At 44.4% G+C, this 27,412-nt stretch overlaps 1 long non-coding RNA gene across 4 annotated transcripts in view; it reads left to right on the top strand.

The window, feature by feature from the left end:
- LOC311584143 overlaps window positions 1-21,557 on the top strand; it is a 28,810-nt gene extending 7,253 nt beyond the window's left edge. The window contains exons 3-8 of one of the 4 annotated variants that reach the window (XR_014774801.1): window positions 5,149-5,427; window positions 8,525-8,712; window positions 17,309-17,511; window positions 18,587-18,830; window positions 19,667-20,613; window positions 21,515-21,557. This is a non-coding gene — a long non-coding RNA (uncharacterized lncRNA). Of the gene's footprint in view, window positions 1-5,148; window positions 5,428-8,524; window positions 8,713-17,308; window positions 17,512-18,586; window positions 18,852-19,666; window positions 20,641-21,514 lie in introns of those variants that run through there. The other 3 variants (XR_014774804.1, XR_014774802.1, XR_014774803.1) reach the window with 3 other exon arrangements.
- Window positions 21,558-27,412: the final 5,855 nt, after the last annotated feature.

Below are 27,412 nucleotides of genomic sequence, written 5' to 3'. Positions count from 1 at the left end.
TGAGCCCAGTACTGCCCCCTTCAGGCCAATCCCTGCATTGCCCCCTGCAGGTGAGCCCTGCACCGCTCTCTGCAGGCCAGGGCAGTTATTAAGTTACCTTTTATTCAAACTGCCTGTTCATTCACCAATAGGTTGTTTCTTCACCATGTCTCCCCTTCTGGCCCATGATGCCTTCTATCTTCTTTCTTTCTTTCATTCTTTCTTTCCTTCCTTCCTTCCCTTCTTTCTTTTAAAGTGTGTGTGTGTGTGTGTGTGTGTGTGTGTGTGTGTGTATGTGTGTGTGTGTGTGTGTGTGTGTGTGTTCACACAAGTGAATACTGCAGGAGCCCACAGGGGCTAGAAATGTTGGATCCCCCATGTGAGTTACCTGATGTGGTGGCTGGGATTTGAACTCTGGACCTCTGGAAGAACAGTGCATACTCTTATCCTCTGAGCCAACTCTCCGGCCCCAATTTCTTTCTGTCTTACTTCTTGCTTATCACGACCTTGACGGCTTTGGAGAGTACTGCTCAGACATTTTGTGGAGGGATCCTCAGTTTGGGTTTTCCTAATGCTCAGACAGGGTGTGGGTCTTGGGGAAGACCAGTGTGATGACAAGCGAGCTCCTTGTGTGAATGTGTGAACAGTGGCACCAAGGACCGCCAAGAAAGTCGGGCAAGGTGCTGCCTGCCTGCTGTCGTAGGGAACCTTACTAAGGTTGTTACGAAGCAGTTTCCAGTTTTGTCTGGTCTCGGATGCAGCAGCAGTCTAGGGTCTTGTGTTCTCAAGAGACCTATACAGACAGGACACAGTAGCAGACCAAGACACCAACGTTTGATTAGAGCAAGCAAGGAAGCAAGAATCTGCCCTTTAGAACGAGAACAGGCCACGTGGGCAGAGAGGCTCCTGGTCTTAGCGGACACAAGCTTATGGCTCCTCTCTGGCGTCTCCTCAATTGTTCTCTAGGGCAGCCCTCCCGGGAAAGGGGCGTAGACTTTTCAGAAGCCCATTTTACCCAGAGTACAGTTTGCTTTAAGGAGGCATAAAAGATGCAAAAAACATGCGTTAAAAGGAGGGCAGGAGTGATTGATGGCTCCCTGGTTAGGAGCACTGACGGCTCAGAGGACCAGAGTTGGGTTGGTTCTCAGCACCCACACTGTAACTCATAACCATCTGTATGCACTCTGTGGGCCTCTGTGGGCACTACATGCATGTGGTGCACAGACAACCAAACACATACATTAAAACTAAATACTCTTTTTAAGCCAGGCACTGTGGCTCACGCCTGTAATGCCAGCACTTGGGAGGCAGAGGCAGGTGAATCACTGTGAGTTTGAGGCCAGCCTGGCCTGCAAAGTGAGCCCAGGACAGCCAAGGCTACACAGAGAAACCCAGTCTTGAAAAACCAAAATAATAATAAATAATAATAATAATAATAATTTTTAAAAGAAAAAGTGGGAAAGAAGGACAACCCATTGCATATATTCCCAGGCCAGAGATTACTGGGAGACAGTTAGAGCTGCCTCTGCTAGCTGGCCATTCTGCTCACTGCTCCTCACTTTTTGTTTCACTGGCTCCTACTGTCTCTACATCCTGTGTGGGTACCCTGAGCTGTCACAGCTGGAGACCTCACCGCCGCCTACTATTCCCTGTGCCCTGTTTTGGGAGCCTATTGGTCAGATCCTCCTAGAGCTCACTTCCTGCTTCCCACAGCCATCACTGGGGCAACCATCTGGTTCTCCGAATCCTATGCCTGCCCCAAGAAGCAAGATGTATGTGGGGGGAAAACTCAAGCACAGTGTTAAGGCAGGCCAGCTCATCGACACCTGCTCACTGTGTGGTTCCATGCCTAGCAACACACACACACACACACACACACACACACACACACACACACACACACACACACACACAGAGCCCAGCTGAGGGAGTCCACTGCAACCTTCCTCAGGTCCTGCAGCCTCACTCTGTTTCCACAGCTGCTTCCCTGTTCTTTCTATCAAACCCTCGGGAGCCAGATGCTGGGGTGAAAGCCTGCTAGCTCAGAGAGGCAGAGAAAGCACCCAGCTGACCTTCCTCCTCAGCTGTTGTCCCAGAAGAAGAGGAAGCTCTCCTTCTCCTTCACCCTCAAATTGAATGTCCCTCCCCTCTACTTCCTGTGCATCTCTCTATCCATCTTCCTGACTTCCTTTTACTCGCTATGGTTTTTTTCCTATATTCACTCCCTGTCAACTGGTTGCTTGCTCTGCCTCTTGACCTGGGGTTGATTGTATTTAATTCAAGCAGAAAGCTCTTGGATTAAATAAAGGTGTGTGCTAGGGCTGAACCACCCCACAACTAGAAACAGGTGTTTCCCAGCAAACAACACAATCTTGGGGTTCACAGTGTGGTCAAACATCCCGCAACAGCTCCCTCTCCACATTTTTGTCCCCTCGGCCCCTTTTTTCTTGTTCCTTGCTTCCACCCCTCTCTTGGAGTGCCAGGAGGGAAGTCATATTGTTTGCCATGCCACCCAGCCCTCTAGCCCCTGTGTCCTGTCATCCACGTGTGCACAGCCCTTCCTCATGCCCCTACCCGCATCCTCCCTCTCAGGTCCACACACTGTAATTGATCTCAGAGATGTAAGCCACACAGACCACAGTATCCCACATGAAAGTCGCCAAGCTGCACGTTGTTGAAGGATGCAGACAAAGATGCATGTGAGTGAGAAAGATGCGAGTGTTTGGGGTGATGGCCACTTTGGGCAGAGCCAAAGGCAGTGATGGAAGGGCTCTGTTTCTACAGCTTAGTGGGGATATGTGGAGATTTATTTGGTTATAAATGATTCTATTTTTCAGTACTGAGGATGAGCTTGGACCTCATGTACCCCAGGCAGACAGACTCTCTTCTTCTGCTGAGCCACACACTCAGCCAAGTGACTTTAAGTATAATTATAATGTTTGCTTGAGAGGTGACGGAGGGAGAAGACTCAGTATGCAGTGCTGGCTGGCCTAGAACTCACATCTGGCTTATTTATTTATTTATCTGTGTGTGTGTGTGTGTGTGTGTGTGTGTGTGTATTGTGAGCATGTGGGTGCATGTGCATATGTTTATGTATGTGAATGTGCGTATGGATGTGTGTGTATGCGTATTGTGGATGTGCGTGTGTGGCTGTGTGTGCTTTTGCTTATGTGGATGTCAGAGGACAGCTTTATGGCACTGGTTCTCTCTTACCGCCTTCACAGTTGTCAGGCTTGCTCAGCGGGCACCTCTAACTCAAGCCGTCTCACAGGCCCTCGGTCACCTAATCATCTGCTGGTTGGTGTTTTGGCTGCTTCCAGCTCTTGGTAATTGTAAACAAAGTTGTTACAAATGTTTACATATTAACTGTTGAGGCATCCTGCCCTCCCTTTCCTCCCGCTTATTGCTCGGGAGCAAACGGCAGGCCCACGGTGGGTGCATGCTGAATTTCCTCAGCCAGCAGCTCCACAGCCTTGCAGTCTCTGCTGTCCTGGTGGTGTTAGTCTGCCCTGGGCTCTGCTCGTAGCCCAGGCAAGCCTTGAACTTGTGATTCTCTTGCCTCAGCCTCTTGGGCTGAGATGACAGGCAAGCCACGCTCACTGTTTGCAGCTTTCTCTTGATCGTCATCATCCTTTCAGGAGAGTGCTTGTCTTTCACACTTTTTCTGAGAATTACATACATGTATATAATAACATATGAGCATACGTACTCCTGATTTCCAGCCCTCAACTTCTCCAGGTTTTCCCCCAATTCATTTCCCTCCTCCTAACCTCTTTCTAAAAAAAAAAAAAAAAAAAAAAATCCCACTAAGTCCAGCCAGTGCTGCCCTTACTTGCACAGGTATAGGGTAAGTAGCCACATATTCCGCACAGAATGAGTTTTCCCTCTGCCAGCTACCTACAGTCAATTCTCAGCAAGGAATTGGGCCAAGCGAGCCTCTCCCATCTCTCTCCTCTATCTGTGCTTGACTATATGTAGATGACCACAGCTGCCGTGAGTTCAAGCATTCGAGAGCCGCATCGTGTCCAGAAGTCAGCAGACACCGCACTCCTCTCCTCCTCAGGCTGTGACACGCTTCCCGCCTCTTCTTCCCTCATGTGCCCTGAGCTTTGGCGGTGGTGGGGTTAATATAGGCGTCTCTCTAGGGTAGGTCACTCCGTCTCCTAGTCTCAGAACTTTAGCCAAGTATGCATCATTCCACTGACCGCTGCCCACTGCATAAAGCAGCTCCTCTGACCAAGGCCAAGGACAGCCCAGGTGATATTTTGGAACCAGGAGCTGGGTGGGTGTGGAGAGTTGGTTAAATAATTTAAAAAACTTAATAGAGTTTAAGAAAAATAAGATTTGGTCACCACCATTTTGTATGGATGGCTGACCCCTGCATCTGTTTGTCCATTCTGTTTGTGCAGAATAAATGGTCTTTGTTTTTACATGCTATTTGAATCTGGAGTCTTCCTTCAGTGATTTTCGGGGCCTTATATTTGGGGGCTCATCTGGGAATCGCTATGTGTGTGCGCGTGCGCGTGCATCCATGCACTCAAGCTCAATAGTTGAGCATTTCCAGGAGAGTGGTTAGTTCTCCTCCTATGGTGAGTGGGGGATCACCCCGACATTTCTGTTTGGTTCTTGTCTTTGTTTCTCTGTGTCTAAATCTGGTGTCTTGATACAATGTGGACGCCACTGGTGGACAGGCAGATGTGCCAGCTTCCTCCCGGCCTGGGGGTTCTAAGGATGCTCTGGACCCACATCAGGTGAACTTTTGATGAGGTCATTGCTGTCTGGCAGAGCCTGGTTATGAGATAAGCCACTATCCCCATTTGGTTTTTTGGTCCCCAGGGAGTCTGGTTTTGTCTCTGTGAGTCTGTGTTCGCTTTGTTCTTGGACTGCCTTTGTACTTTTGGGGGGGAATCATCATAGGCCAGATGGGGTGCTCTAAGCTCTGTAAGGCCTGACTGCCCTGGGCAAGCCACCCTGGGCTCCTCAGGCCCCCACCAGCTGTCCTCTGCTCCACACTACCAGCAAAGTTTGCATCCTGTGACCTCCACCTCCGTGCCAGGGGCCCAGAGCCTGGAGCAGCCAACATGGAGCTCCTTCCCCCAGCTCAAGGGGATGCTGTCTGCCTTGGTGGCTGCTGAGGCTTAGGCTCCTTTCTGTGCTTCTGCCTTCTAGATGCCCGAGGGATGGCTCCTGGCTGTTGGCTTTGGTTAGCTTTCGGGCTCCACCCCTCGCAGCTCCAAGGGGAGGGCGGTGGCAAAGGCAAGGGCAGCTGCAGCTTTCAGAGGCCCGGATGCTACTCCACTGCTGCAACCCCCTGAATCTGCTGCAGCCAAGAAACACTGCTGGAAAGCAAGGCCCAGTTCCTGCCTGGATTCAGCAGATAGCAAGGTTTCTTCCCTTGAAATTGCCGCTGGAAGGAAGAAAGGAAAGTTTTGTTTGTCTGTTTTAAATGTATGTATGTATGTATGGCCACTTCATGTTTATTTCTGACTGTTCTTAACATGTAAGTTTATTATGCTCTGCATGCCTTGGTTATAGGTCATTGCTTATTGGGTATAGTTAAAAATCTGTAACACCATTAAAAAAACAGAAATAAACAAAAATCTGTAACATCTGTAGCAAAAAATTAGCTTAAAACAAGTAACTCAGGGGCTGGAGAGATGGCTCAGAAGTTAAGGGAACTGACTGCTCCTCTAGAGGTCCTGAGTTCAATTCCCAGCGACCACATGGTGGCTCACAACCATCCATAATGTGATCTGATGCCCTCTTCTGGCCTGCAGGTGTACATGCAAACAGAGCACTTTATACATAATAATAAATTAATCTTAAAAAATAAAAAACAAAAACACAAGCAACTTAGGCTTGGAGCCATTCTGGGCAACAACAAATGGCATGAGGAGACCAAGGAAAGAGGTCTCTAAGGATATCTTAAAATGGGATAAGATTTTTATGTAATTCCTGTCCCGTGTTTTAAAAACTAGACTTATAAAAGATAGGATTTAAAGCAATGTTTACTTAATGAGGTATTAAAGCTGCACCTTCCTCCTATATATCTTACATGTGCACATATCAGATATGTGCACATACGTGTTTGTAACAGCTATAGAAACACAGATGTTTTTAAATAGCAACCACGTGGATCACATAGTCTGCAGCCTGCCATGGTATGAAGCCACCATCTTGAGACAGCCAGGTTGAATAGAACAACAATTATTGATCCTCTTGGCCCAAATGAGCTCTCTGCTTGCTGTTTTATCTCCTTTTTGGACTAAGAAAACAAGTCTCATTTTAAATTCATATGGATTTTTATAGAAATTCAAAATTATATTTCTTTTTTAAAAGTTATATTCTTTTTTAAAAAATAAATCTTTTTTAAAACTTTATTTGTATATAAATGATTTAATCTGCCAAAGAGGGCATCAGATCACATTATGGATGGTTGTGAGCCACCATGTGGTTGCTGGGAATTGAACTCAGGACCTCTGGAAGAGTAGGCGGCACTCTTAACCACTGAGCCATGTCTCCAGCCCAAAAGTTATACTCTTACAACATATTGTACACATGATTCAATCCTGGTTCAAAGTATTCTTTACATGATGGTAAAAAATTTAAGGTTACAAAGGTAGATTCGAATTAACAAGCTACTGTATTGCTGACTCTGGCAATGGGTGAATTCTAGAGATACCTTTAATTTGGTGTATATTAATTTTAAAGACATTCAATTATTTACAGTGTTAGAACTTGGTGATTGTGCTCTACTTTCACTCTCAAAAAGGTTAAAAATCAAATCACTGCCTTTGGAATATGCCTAGCCTTATTTTCTGAATATGGGCATATTTTTAAATTGCCCACCACAACCATAGCTTCACTGCCATTTCAACTAAGGCCAGTCACATTACTGGCAGCCATCTTAGTTGTGGGAGACCTTAGTTGTCAGAGCTTCACCCCATCTTTATTGAGGGCTGTCGTCTGCGTTCAGTACTCTGCTGAATGCCAAGTTCAACCTTTGTCTTTTAAGCTTTGCTGCTCAGTCCGTAATGGTGCACTGTGACAGGATCAGCAGGATTGCCAGTCTATGAACTGTATCTATGATTGAAAGTTTTGCCTTGTTACTAGTTCAGAAATAGATTTAAATTTATACTAATAACTGATGCAGTTAATTACAAGATTAAGCTTTATTTAGCATCCTGAATATGTCTTCAAAGTTAAACAAAAAGTAACTATAAGCAAGGTTTACCTTTTTAGATCTACTTGAGATAGATGTGGTCTTCAAACACTTGTCTATGGAATATGCCATAATTATAGATCATAACATTCTGTTTTATGTTTGTGAGATGTAGCTTAGAACAGATAACTAAAGACAGATAAAGATTAACTCAGATATGCTAACCTTCAAGATTGTCAGATATCTGCTGAATATGGCACTAAATATATTTAAGCTTATTATGACAGAGACTCCCAAACCCTACCAGTAATTCCCCAAGGTCTCCGAGACGATTTGAGCACGACAAATGGCATCAATGCAGGATTGTGGTATTCTAACCACTTTGATGGCTGATCGCATTGATGGCTAAGCTAATGGTAGGTTGACAGCTAGAGGACAGTTAAGTCCACTGTTAGTTCATTAGTCAATTCATTAGCTAGTTAAAACTACTAGGCAATAGACCTCTTATTTTAAAAAGGCAAACAGCTTTGTCTTGCTCACAGGCTTCATGTTAAAAGGAAAACATATTTCAATGTAACTTTTTATTATTCCTTTATGTGTCTTGTGCCTGTGTCTTGTGGTGAATAACTTGATAAATGAAATGTAAAGTTTATGTAAGGTCTGAAGATATGAAACTTTAAGTTATGAGCATCTAAGAAGGTGTTTGAAGGCTGGTAAATACAAGTTATGAAAGTTGGAGGTTTTTTGGTTTTTTTGTGTTTTTTTTTTTTTTTTTGAGACAGGGTCTCTCTGTGTAGCCTTGGCTGTCCTGGACTCACTTTGTAGACCAGGCTGGCCTCAAACTCACAGTGATCTGCCTGCCTTTGCCTCCCGAGTGCTAGGATTAAAGGCGTGCACCACCATGCCTGGCTCGGAGTGTCTTAAAAGATGTTTTAAGGTACATAAATGCAAATTGTAGAGTTATAAGAAAGTGATTTAAGGCATGTAAAAATTGGAAAATGTTAGCGATTTCTTTCCCCTTTCTACGATATTATTATATTTTTATAAGATTTAAAAAGTTCAGAATTTTAACATTGATCAATAAAGTTATGATAAACTGGTAGAAAACTGACTGCCTATTATTCAGTCACAAGCTCAAGATTTTAATTTCTTGCAAGGCAGTGCTTTACAAAGTGAGTCCAGGATAGCCAAGGCTACAGAGAGAAACCCTGTCTCGAAAAAACAAAAAGAAAAAGATTTTAGTTTCTCTTTGGTTGTCTTCTGAATGTAGACTTAAGCGTGCTTCTCATCATGCTAAAAACATGTGTGTCCAATCTGTATATCTAACCTTCTAGACTGAGAAAACAATGTTCATGCTTTTTCATGCTAACACACTCCATCCAGGGGCCACCTGTGGATTGCAACTGCTGAGCTCTGGACTTGCTGAAAGATGATGTAAACCAGTCCAGCCAATGTGATTGCCCCCTGCCTCTTCAACTGGATCAGATGCTTCTAATAAATGCCCCATTGCCTAGCCTCTGACTAGTGTCTCAGCCTTCCCGGGATCCCGTAATAACATCCTAATGCCAGCTGTAAGTAGTTACAGGAGAGAATAAATACGCCATCCATTGTCTCACTGAACAGGCTGAAATGCTAAGTCAGGAAAAAAAAAACTATCTGGTTAAAGGGCAAATGTCTACCTATTGACATACCAGAAAACAGGCCCTAAGTTCTGTTTCTCCTGGTCATGATTTGTGCCTATTACATGATGGACTTTATTTCATGTTTTTCCAAGACTGCATTGATGTTGTCAAACGTGGTTTTGAGGGCACAATGCAGCCAGCCCCTTGTATATTGAATGGAAGTCATAACATCCAAGATTTGATTCAGGTACATAAAGACAGGAAAGGATGAAGGGACAGAGTGAGTCCGATTGGATCCTACTGTCCAACTTATGATACTGAAATCCACTACCAACCTTTGAACTCCACTCAAGGATCTGAGATGGAACAGTACTCAAGGGGTGGGGGGGGGAATGCGAGGATCAAACATGGATAAAAGGCTCCTGGCTGGAGTCGCGTAGCCTCCACAGCCGCTGGACAATCCCAGCTGGAGTCATGTAGCTTCCACGGCCACCAGCCAATCCCAGTTGGAGCCATGCAGCCACAGATAGGACTGCCCTAGAAGCCTTTAAAAGAGCCTGTGAACTCTTCCTCATGGTTGCCACCATCTTGTATGGATGGTTGACCCCGTCATGCAGGCTGATTCTATAGAGTAAATGCTCTTTGTTTTTAGATTTAAAAAATTTTTTTTGTTGTTTTTGGTTTTGGAGACAGGGTCTCTCTATGTTAGCCTTGGCTGTTCTGTACTCCTTTTGTAGAACAGGCTGGCCTTGAACTCACAGCAATCCACCGCTTCTGCCTCCCGAGTGCTGGGATTAAAGGTGTGCGTTACCATGCCTGGTGCTTAAAATAAGATTCTTTTTTTTTTTCTTTCAATTTTCAGTGTAATACTTTATTTTCTATTAAATGATTCTTTTTAGTTCTTTTTAAATTTTATTTTTATTCACTCTATAGCCCAATTACAGCCCCCTTCCTCCTTTCCTCCCAGTCCTACCCTCCCACACCCCCTTACCCCCATCCCTTTATCCCAGTGTAGGGGAGGACCCCCATGGGTACCTACCCACTCTGGTACATCAAGTTACAGCAGGACTAGGCACCTCCTCTTCCACTGAGGCCAGACAAGGCACCCCAGCTATGTGAAAGGGATTCAAAGGCAGGCAACAGCGTCAGAGACAGCCCCTGCTCTAATTACTAGGGGACCCACGTGAAGAACAAGCTGCTCATCTGCTACATATGTGTAGGGGCCCTAAGTCCAGCCCATGCATGCTCTTTGGTTAGTGGTTCAGTCTCTGTGAGTCCCTATGGGCCCAGGTTAGTTCACTCTTCTAGTGGTGGCCTTGACCCCTCCAGCTCCCTCAATCCTTCTCCCCAACTCTTCCACAAGACCCCCTGAGCTCTGCCTGTTATTTGCCTGTGGGTCCCTGCATCTGTCTCCATCAGCTGTTTTCATCAGAAGACAGTTAGGCTAGTCTGCAAGCACAGCAGGCTATCATTAATAGTGTCAGGGGTTGGCACTCTCCCATGGGGTGGGTCTCAAGTTGGGCCAGTCATTGGTTGGCCATTCCCTCCATCTCTGCTCCGTCTTTATCCCTGGGCATCTTGTAGACGGGACAGATTTTGGGTCCAAGGTTTTGTGGGTGGGTTGGTGTCCCCCTCCCTCCACTGGAAGTCCTGCGTGGCCTCCTCAGGCTCCATATCCCATGCTGGGAGAAGTCTCATCTGCAGTCACCCCGATAGACTCCTGGAAGCCTCCCCGTCCCAGAGATGCCTTCCATCGACTTCTGTTCTCTTTCCCAGCATTTCCCCTTCCCACTCCTGGTCCCCATGCCAGCCCCCCTCCCTCTCCGCCTCCCTCTCCCACACAGCCCCTCCCCCTCCCTCTCCCCCTCCCTCTCCCACACAGCCCCCTCCCCCTCCCTCTCCCCCTCCCTCTCCCACACAGCTCCCTCCCCCTCCCTCTCCCACACAGCCCCTCCCCCTCCCTCTCCCCCTCCCTCTCCCACACAGCTCCCTCCCCCTCCCTCTCCCCCTCCCTCTCCCACACAGCCCCCTCCCCCTCCCTCTCCCCCTCCCTCTCCCACACAGTTCCCTCCCTCCATCTACTCCAGATGTCTATTTTATTTCCTCTTCTAAGTGAGACTCAAGCAACCTCTCTTGGGCCTTCCTTGTTACTTGGCATCTTTGGGTCTGTGGATTGTAGCCTGGTTATCCTGTGCTTTATGCTAATATCCACTTATCAATGAGTACACAACATGTGTGTCTTACTGGGTCTGGGTACCTCACTCAGGATGATATTTTCTGGTTCCATCCATTTGCCTGCAAATTTCATGATGTCCTTATTTTTAATAGCCGAATAGTATTTCACTGTGTAAATATACCACCATTTCTTTATCTAGTCTTCAGTTGAGGGACATCTAGGTTGTTTCCAGTTTCTGGCTATTGTGAATAAAACTGCTATTAACATAGTTGAGCACGTGTCCTTGTGATATAGTGGAGCATCTATGGGTATATGCCCAGGAGTGGTATAGCTAGGTCGTGAAGCAGAACTATTCCCAATTTTCTGAGAAACTGCCGGGTGGATTTCCACAGTGGTTGTACAAGTGTACACTTCCACCAGCAATGGAGGAGTGTTCCCCTTACTCCACATCCTCTCCAGCATGTGCTGGCACTTGAGTTTTTAATCTTAGCCATTCTGACAGTTGTAAGATGGAATCTCAGTGTCATTTTGATTTGCATCTCCCTGATGACTAAGGACATTGAGAATTTCTTTAAATGTTTCTTAGCCATTGGAAGTTCCTTTGTTGAGAATTCTCTGTTTAGGTCTGAATCCCATTTTTTAATTGAGTTATTTGGTTTGATGGTGTTTAATTTCTTGAGTTCTTTATGTATTTTGGATATTAGCCCTCTGTCAGATGTAGAGTTGGAGAAGATCTTTTCTCATTCTGTAGGCTTTAGTTTTGTTCTATTGACAGTGTCCTTTGCCTTACAGAAGCTTTTCAGTTTCATGAGGTCCCATTTATTAATTGTTGATTTTGATGCCTGAGCTGTTATTCTGTACAGGAAGTTGTTTCCTGTACCAATGTGTTCAAGGCTTTTTTCCACTTTCTCTTCTATAACATTAAACATATCTGGTTTTATGCTGAGGCCTTTGATCCACTTTGACTTACATTTTGTACCAGGTGATAGATATGGATCTATTTGCATTCTTCTTCATGCGGGCATCCAGTTAGACCAGCACCATTTGTTGAAGATGTTTTATTTTCCACTGTATGGTTTTTGGCTTCTTTGTCAAAAAATCAAGTGCCCATAGGTGTGTGGATTTATTTCTGGATCTTCAATTCAATTCCATTGATCTGTCTGTTTTTATGTCAATACCGTGCGGTTTTTATTACTATATCTCTATAGTACAGCTTGAAATCAGGAGTGGTGACACCTCTGGAGGATCTTTTATTATACAGTATTGGTTTAGCTATCCTGGGTTTTTTTACCCACACGAAATTGAGAATTGCTCTTTCTAGGTGTGTAAAGAATTGTGTTGGAATTTTGATAGGAATTGTCTTGAATCTGCAGATTGCTTTTGGTAAGGTGGCCATTTTTACTATGGTAATTTTACCAATCTATGAGCATGGGAGATCTTTCCATCTTCTTATGTCTTCTTCAATGTCTTTCTTTAGAGACTTGCTTGAAGTTTTTTTCATACAGGTCTTTCACTTGTTTTGTTAGAGTTACACCAAGATATTTTATATTATTTGTGGCTGTTGTGAAGGATGTTGTTCCCCTAATTTCTTTTATTATTACATAAACAGTCTGCCTACTGTTTATATAAAGGAAGACTATTGATTTGAGTTAATTTTGTATCCAGCCACTTTGCTGAAGGTGTTTATCAGCTGTAGGAGTTCCATGGTGGACTTTTTGGGGTCATTTATATATATTATCATATCACATGTCAACTTTGTCTTCTTCCTCTCTAATTTGCATCCCTTTGGTCTCCTTTAATTGTCTTGTTGCTCTAGTTAGAATTTAAGTACTATATTGAATAGGTACAGAGATAGTGGGCAGCCTTGTCTTGTTCCTGATTTTAGTGGAATTGCTTTCAGTTTCTCTCCATTCAATTTGATGTTGGCTATTGGCAAACATATATTACCTTTATTGTGTTTAAGTGCGTGCCTTGTATCCTTGATCTCTCCAATACTTTTAACATGAAGGGGTATTGGATTTTTCAAAAGCCTTTTCAGCATCTAATGAGATGACCATGTGGTTTTTTTTTTTCTGTTTGTTTATATGGTACATTACATTGATGGATATGTTGAACCATTCCTGCATCCCTAGGATGAAGCCTACTTCGTCATGGTGGATGATGTTTTTGATGTGTTCTTGGATTCAGTTTGCAAGTATCTTACTGAGTATTTTTTTCATCCGTGTTTATAAGGGAAATTGGTCTGAAATTCTCTTTCTTTTTGAGTCTTTGTGTGGGTTGGGTATCAGAGTGACTGTGGCATCATAGAAGGAGTTCCTTCTGTTTATATTTTGTGGAATAGTTTGAGGAGTATTGGTACTAGCTCTTCTTTGAAAGTGTGATAGAATTCTGCAATCTGGCCCTGGGCATTTTTTTGTGTGGTGGGTGGGGGAGTTGGGAGACGTTTAATGACTGCTTCTATTACCTTAGGGGTTATAGGACTATTTAAATTGTTTACCTCATCTTGATTTAACTCTAGTAAGTGATCTCTATCTAGAAAATCATCCATTTCATCTAGATTTTCCAATTTTGTCCAGTACAGCTTTTGAAGTAGGACCTAATGATTCTTTGGGTTCCCTCGGTGCCTGTTGCTATGTCTCTCTTTTCACTTCTGATTTCGTTAATTTGGATACTGTCTCTCTGCCTTTTAGTTAGTTTGGCTAGAGGTTTGTATATTTTGCTAATTTTTTTCCCAATGAACCAGCTATTAGTTTTGTTGGTGACTTGTATTTTTCTCTTTGTTTTTAATTTGTTGATTTCAGGCCTGAGTTTGATTATTTTCTGCAGTCTGCTTCTCTTGGATGTGTTTGCTTCTTTTTGTTCTAGCGCTTTCAGGTGTGCTTTTAAATTGTTAGCATAAGATCTCTCCAGTTTCTTTATGAAAGCCGCTTAGTGCTATGAACTTCCCTCTTAGCACTGCTTTCATTGTGTCCCATAAGTTTGGGTGTGTTGTGTCTTCATTTTCATTGAATTCTATAAAGTCTTTATTTCTTCTCAGACCAAGTGATCATTGAACAGAGAGTTGTTCAGTTTTCATGAATTTGTAGGTTTTCTCCAGTTTCTATTGTTGTTGTTGTTGAAATATAGCTTTAAGGGGCTGGAAAGATGACTCAGCGGTTAAGAGCACTGGGTGCACTTCCAGAGGTCCTGAGTTCAATTCCCAGCAACCACATGGTGACTCACAACCATCTATAATGGGGTTTGGTGCCCTCTTCTGTCATACATGCAAATAGAACACTCATATAAATAAATAAATATTAAAAAAAGAAATATAGCTTTAATACATGTTGGTCAGATAAGATACATGAGTTATTTCAATTTCTTGTATGTGTTAAGGCTTGCTTTGTGACCAAGTATATGGTCAATTTTGGAGAAGATTCTGTGAGGTGCTGGGAGGAAGGTACAGTCTTTTGTGTTTGGGTGAAATGTTCTGTAGATATCTGTTAGGTCCATTTGACTTACAACATTGGTTAGTTTGACAAATATTTTTTAAAATTAAATCATTATGGGGGTATGTATGTCACATGCACATCTGGTTATAGGATAGCTCTGTGGAATCTGTTCTTTCTTTTTACCCTTACATAGGCACATCTGTATTTCTGAACTCTGCAGAACAAATATTTCCAGTACTGGGGATTGAACCCTGGAACACAAGCACATAAAACAAGTGCTTTTTCACCTAGCCACAAACCAGTTCTTTGTTCTTCCCTTTGAAGAATTGTTGAGCTAATTCAGTCCTTTGTGTTTTTCATGGAAAAATTAGCATGGGATTATCACTGATTTGTTGGTATGTTTGAGACATGGTGTTGACACTTGTTTTTAAATTCTATTTTATTTGGAGTGTGGAAGCTTCTCCCTCCTCCTTTCCACCAAATCCTAGCCCTGGGTAAGAGAGAAATAAGGTTAGTGGGGAGAGAGGGCACAGACCTCTTTACTTCTCCTCGCTATTTAGGGTCAATTGGATTCTTTTGGGGCAATACCAACCTCTATCAACAGCCAACATAGCAAGCAGTCTTCTCTGGTCTCTCCAAATCGCTACATGCCACATACCACCATTGCACACCATGTTTTCTCTCTCTGTGCCCCAGTATTTATCTTCCTCAGAGTCCTAGACCATGCCCCCTCTAAGCCACGAGGCAGGCTGTTTCTAGCTGGCAAAGACCACGCCCGCATGAGGCAATTATCAGCTGTGGACAAAGTAAAGCTCAAACTAAAATCCCACACTTGGGATTAAAACAAAAACATACTCACATAGCATGACTGAGTTTTTAATGAAACCAAAACTTCCATCACCACAGGGTCTCATGTAGCCCAGGCTTACTCTGGAAATGGCTGTGTAGCCAAGGATAGCTTTGAGTTCTTCATCTTCGTGCCCGTCTCCTACATCCTGAAATGATAGGTGTGTGTCTCCACTCCTGGCTATGCTTGTCCATTTACACAGAAGAGAACGTTGACCTGGAGGTGTCATTGAATCTGTGAACCAAATTGTATAGAATTGGCATTTTAATAATATTGAGCTTTCCAATCCCTGAGCACAGGCCACATGTACATTATTAGGCCTTTGTTTCTTCATTAGCTTGTGTATTTGTGCGTCATTCACTAGTTACCTTTGCTTGCTTGAGTTATCCCTGGGAATCACTCCCTCCCCCTGTCCCCCCTGCAGTTGTTACATGGGTTTCACATTAACCTATTTACCTTCTGTAAGTTACTGGTTCCCAGAAATACAGTTGGATTCTATGTATCACACTTGCACTCACAACCTGCAACCTGCCGATCTCAATGACTTGAGTGACTTTTATTTTGAGATAGGTTATTATGTAGCCCGATGGGCTGTTCGCTCTTGTTGTTGAAACAGGGTTTCTCTGTGTAGCCCTGGCTGTCCTGAACTCATTCTGTAAACCAGGCTGGCCTGGAACTCAGAGATCCATCTGCCTCTGCCTCCTGAGTGCTGGGATCAAAGGTGTTGTTGCCACCACCACCTGGTGAACTGGCTACTTTTAACTATCAACTGTACACAACCGAGAATCACCTGAGAGACTGAGGAACTTTCTAGATGAGCTTGGCCTGTGGATATGCCTGTGGGTCATTGTCTTGATCTTTGATTGGTATGGGAAGACCTATCCTGAATATGGAGACACCTTTATGGGCTAGCCGTGAACTATTCAAGAGAAAAAAAAAAAAAGCTTGCTGAGCAGAAGCAGGAGCCAGGAACCAGGAAGCAGGAATCGTTTGTTCTCACTCTGCTCCTGACAGGGATGTGGGATGACCAGCTGTTTGAGTTCCATCCCATGACTTTCCCTCAGTAATGACTGTGTGAAGGACTCTAGCAGGCTTGCGCATGGCAAACACAGGCAGACAGGTTTCTCTCCCTTACCTTCTCTCTCTCTCTCTCTCTCTCTCTCTCTCTCTCTCTCTCTCTCTCTCTCTCTCTCTCCCTCTCCCTCCCTTGCTAGAAACCATTGTGTTTCTAAAACTAACCCCTCAAGGTTTATTCCCTTATTTGGCCACTTCCTCCTCGAAAGACTGAGCACCAATGCACAGCTATCAAAGTATTTAAGTCTAGCAATCAAAAGCCCCCCTTTGGCTCACTTAATGCCCAACCAAAATTAAATACCTCATCCTAACATGGAGGATTTTCCTTTTTCCTTTATAAACTGCCATTTGTTTATGTGCCAGGTCTGTCTCCCCTCTGACCAGAGGTAGTTTTTGTTGCTCGGGAGCAAATATCCGTGTCCCCTTTCCATTGCTCAGGGCAACTGGCTTGTCTCTTTAAATGGGAGGCATCCTCTCATGAGACAGGCAGCAGGTGCCATAGAGCCCAGAGAAGGACATATAGATCTATACAATCTTGTTTTGATTTCAATAAGATAATGATTATATGTTCTTTGGTAATGGTAATATTATATATCCTCTTTGAGAAGGTCAAAATAAAACAGACCTAAATACAAATGTACTTTCTTCTGCTCATACAAAGAGTAGAAAACCATCCTTAATTAATCTGTGCTCCTGCACATCTTCTATATTTATAATTTTAGAACTGTATAATGGTTGTCAGAAATTATATGTTTTCAGAACAGAAGAACTGGACCCCAATGACACTGGATCAGACCTGACAGGATTCATCCTCCAGGATGCTGAGACACTGACATAAGTGTTCCAGCATCCTGCATGTTCCAGCCTCGACTGCTTCTTATTTAATACAGGAATATACATCCTAGGTTCAAAAGATAGATAGATAGATTATATAAAAATAAATAGATGAGGTCTTCAAAAACCTCAGAGACCTACAGAAAATAGCATTTAAAGATTGTTTTAAAATGTCACTTTAAGGATTCTTTGACAATGAGACATGTCGGCTCCTGGAAGCACCCCCAGCCCATCTCAAAGAAGATGATGAACATCAAAGAATCTCTATATGAAGGTGGCTTTGGCAAAGCAGCCACTACGCAAAAATGCCCTCATTTCTGCCATGGACAGAATTCTGCCCCAGATGGGCAAGCTTGAATGCAAGCTAAATTGACTGCCAAGACAGGGTGAGCAAGTCCTCAAAAGTTCCTGCTTTACAAATATGCCTGTCAGATATACCAGGCCAGGAGGTTGAAGATGAGGCTCCAGCATTATAAAAAGTTTTGGGTGGTTGTGCAGATAGAAAACAGTCTCTGTCATTTTTCCCCCCTTTTGGAAGCTGCTAACCTGTACTTCCTATTTACCCAGGCAATTAATTTTACTCCTCCTTAAGTCTCTGATGGGGTTGAAGACCAGATAGTTTAGTTTTACAATTAAGATTAGTTGCTTAGGAGTTAAGAAGATGTGTTTTAGATCTAGATCAATGTTTTTAGGTTGACACAGAAGAGATGTGATAGAGATTGATTTAGGTTCAGAATTTTAGACTCACCAAGACAGAATAAATAACATTTCCTTCAAGGTTGCCAAATGCCTCTTGACTAGATAATATGTATGTAAGTCTTACCTATTGGTTTTTATAATTTTTTCATAATTGTTCTTACTATATATTACATTAAAATGGCCTTTTTATTTAGACATAAAAGGGGGAATTGTTGGTGGTTGGTCTGGTTGCTGCCCAGATGAGTAGACTTCTGTTCCCCAAAATGATGTTTATAGCCTTGCTTAAAAATGTATTCCTGTTTGACCAATAAAAAGCCAACACACCTGGGCAGGGCAAGTGGGATAGGCGTGGCTAAGGTTTGCGGGCTTTGAGGACAAGGAGGATCTTGGGAAGACACTGCAGAGGAAGAGGAGAGGGAAGGAGGCCGTCGTCGTGGCTGAGGTGAAGTAAGAAGTAGAAGGCCGGCATGGATGGAGGATTTGGCCCAGATGAAGAACATTAGCATGTATTTGGAATTAGGGATGGGAGGTAGCGCCATAGAAATGATTAGAAGCAGATGGCGTAGGATAGGGGCAAGGACATATGGAAGGTAGTTTAGGGGATTACTATCTGCCCTGCCCCAGGTGAAGCAAGGATAGTTTAAAATATAACAGGTGTCTATTTTTTTTTTTAATTGAGTGATAGCAGGTTAGAAAATACCACCATAATAATTATAGGGCTAATAATAAAGATTTATTAAACCTCCACCTTTATATTAACAGTAACACCTCCCAGCCATCCCATGTCAGTGGGAAATGTCCAATTGTCACTCTTCAGGATGGAGTCGCTGCTAGGACAGCAGGACAACCACCAGGGGCACAGATGTCTTTCTGTCACTGGAAGGACAGCCACCTGGGGAACAGATGTCTTTCTATCACTGGAGGGACAGCCACCTGGGGCACAGATGCCTTTCTGTCACTGGAGGGACAGCCACCTGGGGCACAGATGCCTTTCTGTCACTGGAGGGTAGCCCCTTTATGACCTGCCGTAGGTTATGCATACATTCTGCTTACTCATGTTGCTTACTGGGAATGGATTTTGAACTTTTGCTAATGCTCTTTGCACATTTATCAAGAGGAACACTTTATTTATCTATTTAGAAAATTTTGGGGTGTATGTGTGTTGAGACAAGATAAAGCCTTTGTAACCCAGGCTGGCTTTAAATATGCAATCCCCTGTCTCAGTCCCACAAACACTGGGGTCATCAGTGTACACTACCAGGCTAAACTTGAACCTTTTCCTTTTACATTGGTTAATAACTTAATTTTTTAACCTGATTTTCAAATCTTCAACCAACTTTGCATTCCTGGAATAGAGTCCATTCAGTTGCCATTCCTTTTTTTTTTTTTTTTTTTTTTTTTACAACATGTTATTATTAATAGATTCAGCTGTACACTACCAGGCCAAACTTGAACCTTTTTTGTTTAAATTGATTAACAATTTGTTAATCTGAGTTTCAAATCTTTGACCAAGCTTGCATTCCTAGAATAGAGCTCATTTGGTGTGGTTTCCTTTTTACAAATTGTTATTATTATTGTTGTTGTTGTTGTTGTTATTATTATTATTATTATTATTATTATTATTATTTTCGAGACAGGGTTTTTCTGTGTAACCTTGGCTATCCTGGGCTCGCTTCATAGACCAGGCTGGCCTTGAACTCACAGAGATCCGCCTGCCTCTGCCTCCCAAGTCCTGGGATTAAAGGCATGTGCCACCACCGCTGCACCACTGCACAACATGTTATTATTAATAGTTTTAGCTGTTAACTATTCTAAGTTGTTCTGTTTGTGTTTTGGTCACAGGCTGTAGCAGTCCCTCGGGGTAAAGTGCTCACATGGCGTCTGGCATCTGTGAGGCTCCTTATCTTCAGCACCACACAAAAGAGAACTGACGTTTATGTTCATCAGGGGCACTGATTCGTAGTTTCCTGCTACTGCCCTTGCCTGAGTTTGCTGGTGGGGTAATCCTGGCCTCATGGAGTAACTTGGGAAATATCACTTTTATTCAGCTTTCTGGAAGAATTTGGTTAGAATTGCTGCTGCTTCTGGAGAAGTGTTCGGCAAAATTTACTAGGGAAGCTGTCTGAGCCTGGGGTTTTCTTTGTGAGAAGGGGTTAACCGTAAATTAAACTTCTTTAATAGACTCAAGGCTAATAAAATTTACAATTTATCTCTCCCTCTTCCTGCCTCCCTCGCTCCTTTCTCTATCTCTGTTGTGGAACAGTTTTCTCCCAGACTGAAATATTCTCTCAGCTGGGCGTGGTGGCACACGCCTGTGGTCCCAGCACTGGGAGAGGAGAGGCAGGCGGATCTCTGTGATTTCAAGGACAGCCTGATCTACAAAGGAAGACCAGGACACCCAAGACTACACAGAGAAACCCTATCTTGAACCCCCTGCCCTCTCCCCGCCCCAAAAAATCTCCCCTTCAGGGAAGCTCCTTATGGAAGAAACTAAACAGCTCAAAATAGCTTCAGGAAGTCCTTGAAACTGACTTGATTCACTAAACCCCTCCCTGCAGAGTAAACAATAAACTCAGAGTCTGGAGGAAAGATTGAGCCTGAGACCAGAGCAACTGCTGGGAAGAAGCAGAAACCAGTTGAGCTGCCTGGAAGAAGTTTCGACAACTCTCCAGCTTGCTGAGCTGCCTGCAGGCTGTGCAGTGTGCCCCAAGATTCCCAGCTTTTGTGAGCTGCCACTCATCCTGGGTGGGCCTTAGTGATGCAGCTGTCTTTGAGCCATTTCTGATTCTGTAAGTAACCCCAATAAAACACACTGGTTCACCAAGTTGAACTTTAGTGGTATCTGTGCTTTGGTTAGTTGTAGGTTCACTTATTGAGGTGAGCAGATGTGTGTGTGTGTGTGTGTGTTGTGTTGTGCAGGAAAAGTTTTGTCACACAGCACTCTCTTTTTCTTATTTATTTTTATTTTTGTGCATTGGTATTTGCCTGAATGCATGTGTGTGTATGTGTGTGTGTCCTATACATGCTTGCTGCCTGGGGAGGCCAGAAAAGGATGTCAGGTCCCTTGGAGTTGTAAGCTGCCGTGTGGGTGCTGAGACCCAAACCCAGGTCCCCTGCAAAAGCAGCCAGTGCTCTTAACCACCGAGCCATCTCTCCAGACCCTTTTCTTCCTTCCTTCCTTCTTTCTCTTCCTTCCTCCCTTCTTTATCTATGCTGAGATAGAGTCCTGGGCCTTGTACATCTAGTCAAGCATTCCACCATTGTGTCACACCCCTAGTCTTAACATCTCTAGTGACTTCTGTTGGGGACAATAGGCCATATGGCCAACCTTCCGCCATCTTGTCAGAGCCTACACCTTTAAGTCTCTGTTTTTCCCAGAGCTTACCTTTCACCAGAAACTAGCTGACCCTGTTGTGGGTGGACAGTTAGACTAAAGACAGATAGAGATGGAGCAACCCTGTTATGGTTTAGCAGCTAGACTAGACAAAGAGGAAACCAGATACCCTGTGTGGCAGGACATTATGACCCTGCCTGGAATTCCTTGTGTTTTGAGAAAAGCATGCAGCTGGGTTGCTATAGCAATATGCTTCCCTGCCTTCTGACTTATAAAAGCTGCTGCCTGACTAATAAAGTTTGAGAGCTTGACCAATCAGACTTGCTCTCCTTCTTTGTGTCTTGCATTTTCAACAGGTGAACTTCCTCCCAAGTTTTAGTCGAACCCTGCAGACCCGGGCAGACTTCTGTTCTTTAAGAAACTTGTTTCCATGTCCCACGAAAGCCTTCACTTACCAGGAAACTGCGACAGAGGAGAGGACATTCTAGTGGGACTCTAGATGAGAGAATCATGGGAGAAAGGCAAAGTAGAAGGACCCAGAGGGTCCTAGAAGCCTACAAGTAGAACATTATGATAGGCAGATTTGGGCACAGGGGTCCCGCTCAAACCAAGGCACCAGCCAAGGACAATACAGGCGGTAAACCTTAAGCCCCTACCCAGATCTGGCCAATGGACAGAACACTCTCCACAGTAGAGTGGAGAGTGGGATATTACTTTCGCACATACTCTGGTGCCTCACCTTTGACCATGTCCCCTGGACGGGGAGACCTGGTGGCACTCAGAGGAAGGACAGCAGGTTACCAAGAAGAGACTTGATACCCTATGAGCACATAGAGGGGGAGGTAATCCCCCTCAGGAACAGTCATAGGGGAGGGGAATAAGGGGAAATTGGGAGGGAGGGAAGAATGGGAGGATACAAGGGATGGGATAACCATTGAGATGTAACAAGAATAAATTAATAAAGGAGGAAAAAAAAGAAAAAAAAAAGAAACTTGTTTCCTTTGAGTAGCAAGTTTACTGGTAAAGGATTGCTCATCACTGTCCTGATGGTCTCTTTGCTGTCTGTATGGTTTGTACTGTTTCCTCATCTCTTATTTGCTACATCAGCAATGTTCCTCACCATTTGTATGGCTAGAGGTTTATAATTTTGTTGATCAATCCAATGGGTCAACTGTAGTGGAAGTTTTGGGTTCTTGGTAAACTCAGTTATGTTATATAAATATGTTTTTGCTTTAATCCAGAGTGTGGGATCTTCATTTGGGCTTTAGTCTACAGCTGGTAATTATCTCATGCAGGGCATGGGCTTTGCCAGCTGGTAACTGCTCATCACCCAAGCCTGATGATCTGCGTTTGATTCCCAGCACCCATGGAAACATAGAAAGGAGAGAATCAACTCCACAAAGTTGTCCACTGACCTCCACATACGTGCTGTGGTTCATGTGTACCTGTACACACACACACACACACACACACACACACACACACACACACACTAATGATAAAGCAGATGCTGTAGATGCTGTTTCTCACACATCTGGGCATGTCATGGGGGAAACCCTGATAGGATGGCTCACACCTACAATCCCAGCACTTGGGAGGCTGAGGTGGAAAAATCACCGTGAGTTTGAGGCTCACCTTGGCTACATAGCAAGAGTGCTTCAAATTCTCTGTCTCTCTGTCTCTCTGCCTCTCCGTCTCTCTCTCCCTCTCCCTCTCCCTCTCCATCTCCCTCTCCCTCTCCCTTTCCCCGCCCCCTCTCTCACTGTCTCACTATATAGCACTGCCTGGCTTGGAACTTGCTCTGTAGATGAGGCTGGACTTGAACTCACATATATCTATCTGTCTACACCACTATTCTGTGTGCTAGGATTAAGGGCCTATGTCAGTATATCCCGAAGCTAGATATCTTTTTGTTACTGATTTTTTTTAAAAAATAAGGCTTATTTCTGCATGCATGCATCCATGTGCAGATGTGTATTCTCCCCCCTCGTGTGTGTGTGTGTGTGTGTGTGTGTGTGTGTGTGTGTGTGTGTGTACAAGAAAAGGCTATCAGGGGCCCAGCATGGTGGTGCACGCCTTTAATCCCAGCACTCGGGAGGCAGAGGCAGGTAGATCTCTGTGAGTTCAAGGCCAGCCTGGTCTACAAAGCAAGTCCAGGACAAGGCTACACAGAGAGACCTTGTCTTAGAAAACCAAAAAGAAAGAAAGAAAAGGCTATCAGGTGTCTTCCTCTATGACTCTCTGCCTATTTCTTTGAGGCAGGTTATTTTCCTGAACCTGGGGCTCATGTTTTCTTGGCCAGGCTTGAAGCAGGCCATCCCAGCCATCCTCCTGACTCCACTTCCCTTGGAGCTGGGTTACAGGGGTGCAGAGGACACTTGGCTCGTTACGTGGTGTCTGAAATCTGGCCTCCATGACCATTCAGCAGGCGTTCCATCCTTGCTACTGATTTCTAACTTAGGCTAATTCCAGGATGGGCCCCAAACGTTCCGTAGAAGGGTTGAACTATGTATTAGATGATAAATAAGGCTGGGGACCCACAGGGGCATAGACAAGTGGGGCTCTTTGTGGTTGTGGGGGCAGAGGATGTATGATCATTCTGAAATGTATTTGTGTGTGTTATGTGTGTAGGCACATCTTGCTGGAGTCAGTTCTCTTCCTTCCATCCACCATGTAGGTCCTGAGGTTCAAACTGACGTCATCTGACCTGGTAGCAAGCACCTTTACCTGCTGAGTCACCGTGCCAGTCAGTGTATGATGTTTTCATGAACCGTGCAAGGCTTTTAAGCGGAAAGGATTGAGTTTCAATTCTGGTTCCTCTCCTCTCTCCGCCCCCCATCCACTCCCAGGGCTCACTGCAGGCCAGCCTGGAGCTCACTGTGTGTCCTAGTCTGGCCTCTAACTCTCCTGTCTCAGCAAGTTCTGTAGTTACAAATGTGAGCTATCATGCTCTACTTCAGCTGCCTTTCATGAGTGGTGTGTGTGTGTGTGTGTGTGTGTGTGTGTGTGTGTGTGTGTGTGGTGGGAGGAGCCATGTGGATGCCAGGGGTCAGTTCATGTCCTGAGCAGCATCCAGAGCCAAGGAGGCATAGATGGATTTGGGAGGTTCAAAGAAATAAAACAGACCAGTGTGTGAGAGGGGTGCCTTCTGCGCTAAAGGACCAAGTGTAGCTCCTGGCATCTTTAACCCAGTGGCTTCAGTTCCTTGAAGCAAGCTAAGCACATCTTCCCCAGGGCCAGGGGTCACTGAGTACTTCAGAGCCTGCCCTCCAACAGCTCCTGGGTGCAGACCCCATGTGGCCCTGTATGGTGATAGGGCTGTCCTCTCCGACCTGTGACTATGATGAAGTAAACTGCCACTGGTCTTGCCTGCTCAGTGTTTGGGCCATGTGTAAACTGGGGACAGGAATTTTGCCCTCACCAACAAGCAATGGGAAGTGTTAAAGCAGCCCTTGTAGTATTCACCGCCCCAGTGAGGCAGGTGGTAGGCTAGGGCAACCCGGGCCTGATCCCAGTTCCCAGTGTGCTTCTATCTTCTGAGGTTTCAGCCAGCCAGTGGTGACATTTCTAGAGCCAGTTACTTGCCATAATGACCACCTCTTGCTGGCTACCCCTGGCTGTGGATGATCTAGAATGGTCTACAGAGAAAACGTTGACACACAGGAAATACCAGAGCTGATGGGAATGCGAGCTCTCATGACATATGGCTTTATTTCTCCCTCTGAGCCTCATGCCCAGAACCATGCCTGCAACACAGTAGGTCCCCAATAAACGCGAATTAAATGACATAATAAGTTAAATTTATGGTGATGAAAATTTGTGATCCTAGCAACTTGGAAGCTGAGGCAGGGGGACTGCCTGGAGTTCAGTGCCAGCTTGATGGGAGAAGTGAGTTCCAGGCCAGCCAGGCTACACAGAGAGACTCTGACTCAAGAACACAAAACAGTGGGCTGGAGAGAAGGCTCAGCTGGTGAGGACACTTGGTGCTCTTGCAGAGGACCTGGGTGTGGTTCCCAGCACCCACACGGTGGTTCATAGCCGTCTGTAACTCATGTTCCCAGGGCATCCGAGGCCTCTTTCTGGTCTCAGACAGCAGACATACACAGAGTGCACATACATACGTGTAAGCAGAATTTTCATACATGTATAATAAAATAACAGAACTCTTTTTAAATAAGTAACTTAAATAAGCCTCCTGCCTTTCAGCTGGGGGTTCTTAGATGAGCAACGTAACCTTTCTGAGCTGCAGATCCCTTAGCAGTGAAACTAGACAGCAGTACTGCTATTGATTTGGCAGGATGCTATATGAGGACAACAAGAGCCAAAAAATAAAAACGCTGGGCGGTGGTGGCGCACACCTTTAACCCCAGCACTCAGGAGGCAGAGACAGGCAGATCTCTGTGAGTTCAAGGCCAGCCCGGTCTACAGAGTGTGTTCTAGGACAGCCAGGGGTACACTGAGAAACACCGTCTTAAGAAAAAATAAGTAAAATAAAAGACAATAAGTGTTGGGAGAATCTCTCTGAGATGTTTCTCTGTCCTCCCTTACCTGCCAACCTCCTGATTGGTTAAAATAAAGAGCTGAATGGCAATAGCTAGGCAGGAGGAGGTAGGCGGGGTTTCCAGGGAGAGAGTAATTTTAGGAAGGGGAGAAGTGGGAGATTTTGCCCGTGAGAGGGCGAGGAGGTCAGACATGTGGCGACTGAGGAGAGGAAACGAGTGACGTGGGAGAAGGTAGATTGCAGTAAACAGGTTAGCTTGAGTTGTAGGAGCTGGTCGGGCACCAGCACAGACAAGGCCTTAAGCATTTATAAGTAGTTAGAAGTCTTAGTGTCATTACTGGGAGCTGTCACCTTGGGGCTATTAGAATCCAGGTTCAGAGCCCAAGAAGTCGCAGGTGAAAGGGGATGAGATACTTCCCACAACATTTTCCTGGCTGGGTGAGAAAGGTTCCTCTGAAAGAGAGCTAGGTGTTGGGGACATGTGAGTGCTGGGCTGCATGGGGCACGTGTGTGTAAGCCCACCTAGACTGCAGCCCAGTAGGGCTGCACAGAGATGTGGGGTATGTCGGGTGAGTGTGAGTACTTGACTTGTGTGTTTCTAGGGGCTGCCCGCCCCGCCCTCCACGCTGGAGGTGCAGCTGTGCACATGAGCTGACAGTGCTGCTGACAGCAGAGCTGGTGGTGTGTGTTAGAACAGCTTGGCTTGCAGGCTGCCAGAGTGCGGTAGCCCAAAGTCAGGTGGAGGGCTAGACTGAGTTGAAGGGGCTGAGCCAGCAGCCAGCCCCATGTCCTAAACTGAGTTACAGGAGAAATCCAGGCCCAGATAGGAGCTGAAATCCGAAGCACACATGAGCTTCTGATCTAAGTAGTGTATGTTTGATTGTACTTAAGTGCAAAGAAAGAAAAGAAACTAGCATAGATGATCATAGTAAAAAAAATAGTTTTTAAATTTATAAAATAAAGAGTCTGAGGGAAGGAGAGAGTTAGAGATTTAAAAAGAAAAGTATATTCTATGTTAAAAACTGAGAGAAACACAATGCATCTGGATCCCATATGCTTATCAGCATTCAAGTGATAAATTTTTCAGTAACGATTATGACGTTATATATTCTTTTAAAGAGAGATCAAAAGAAGGCTAACTTAGATAACGAAGGGACTAAAAAAAAATCCATGCTAAGTTAGAAACAAAAGAACAAAATTTAGACCATCCTTTGAATCATGAAGAAAATTTAAATGAATCCAATCTAAAGTCTAAAGCAGCATCGTTTATAAGACTGCAAAAGGAAACCTATATCTGTTATAAAAATGATTTTCCAAGACCTCTTATGGGAATTAGATGGAGATGAGAGAAATCCACAGGGATATCAAGAATTCAGGTGGCAACCTATAGACACACAAGATCTAAGAAGACTTAAGGAAGCAGTAATGACCTATGGCTTACATTCACCATATGTAAAACAAATACTTAGTAATTGGGCCATGCAAAGTTGTATAATTCTAAAAAGATTGGAGAGATTTGATGACAGCCATCTTAGAACCTGGCCCTCAAATGCAATGGCCAGCATGGTGGGAAGATGAGGCTTCAGTCATGGAACAACGAAATAGGACTAGAGGCATTGATATTGTCAGGGATCAGTTACTAGATGAAGGTCCGTATTCTGAACTTGATAATTTCATCTAGAACCATGCCATACGATGGCCTTAAGTGCTTGGGACAAAAATTGAGCAACAACAGGATGAGCTGAATCATTTA

Source organism: Acomys minous (assembly GCF_964271855.1).
Source record: "Acomys minous genome assembly, chromosome: 2".
Lineage (NCBI taxonomy): Eukaryota > Metazoa > Chordata > Mammalia > Rodentia > Muridae > Acomys > Acomys minous.
This window is presented reverse-complemented; position numbering and strand designations above follow the sequence as displayed.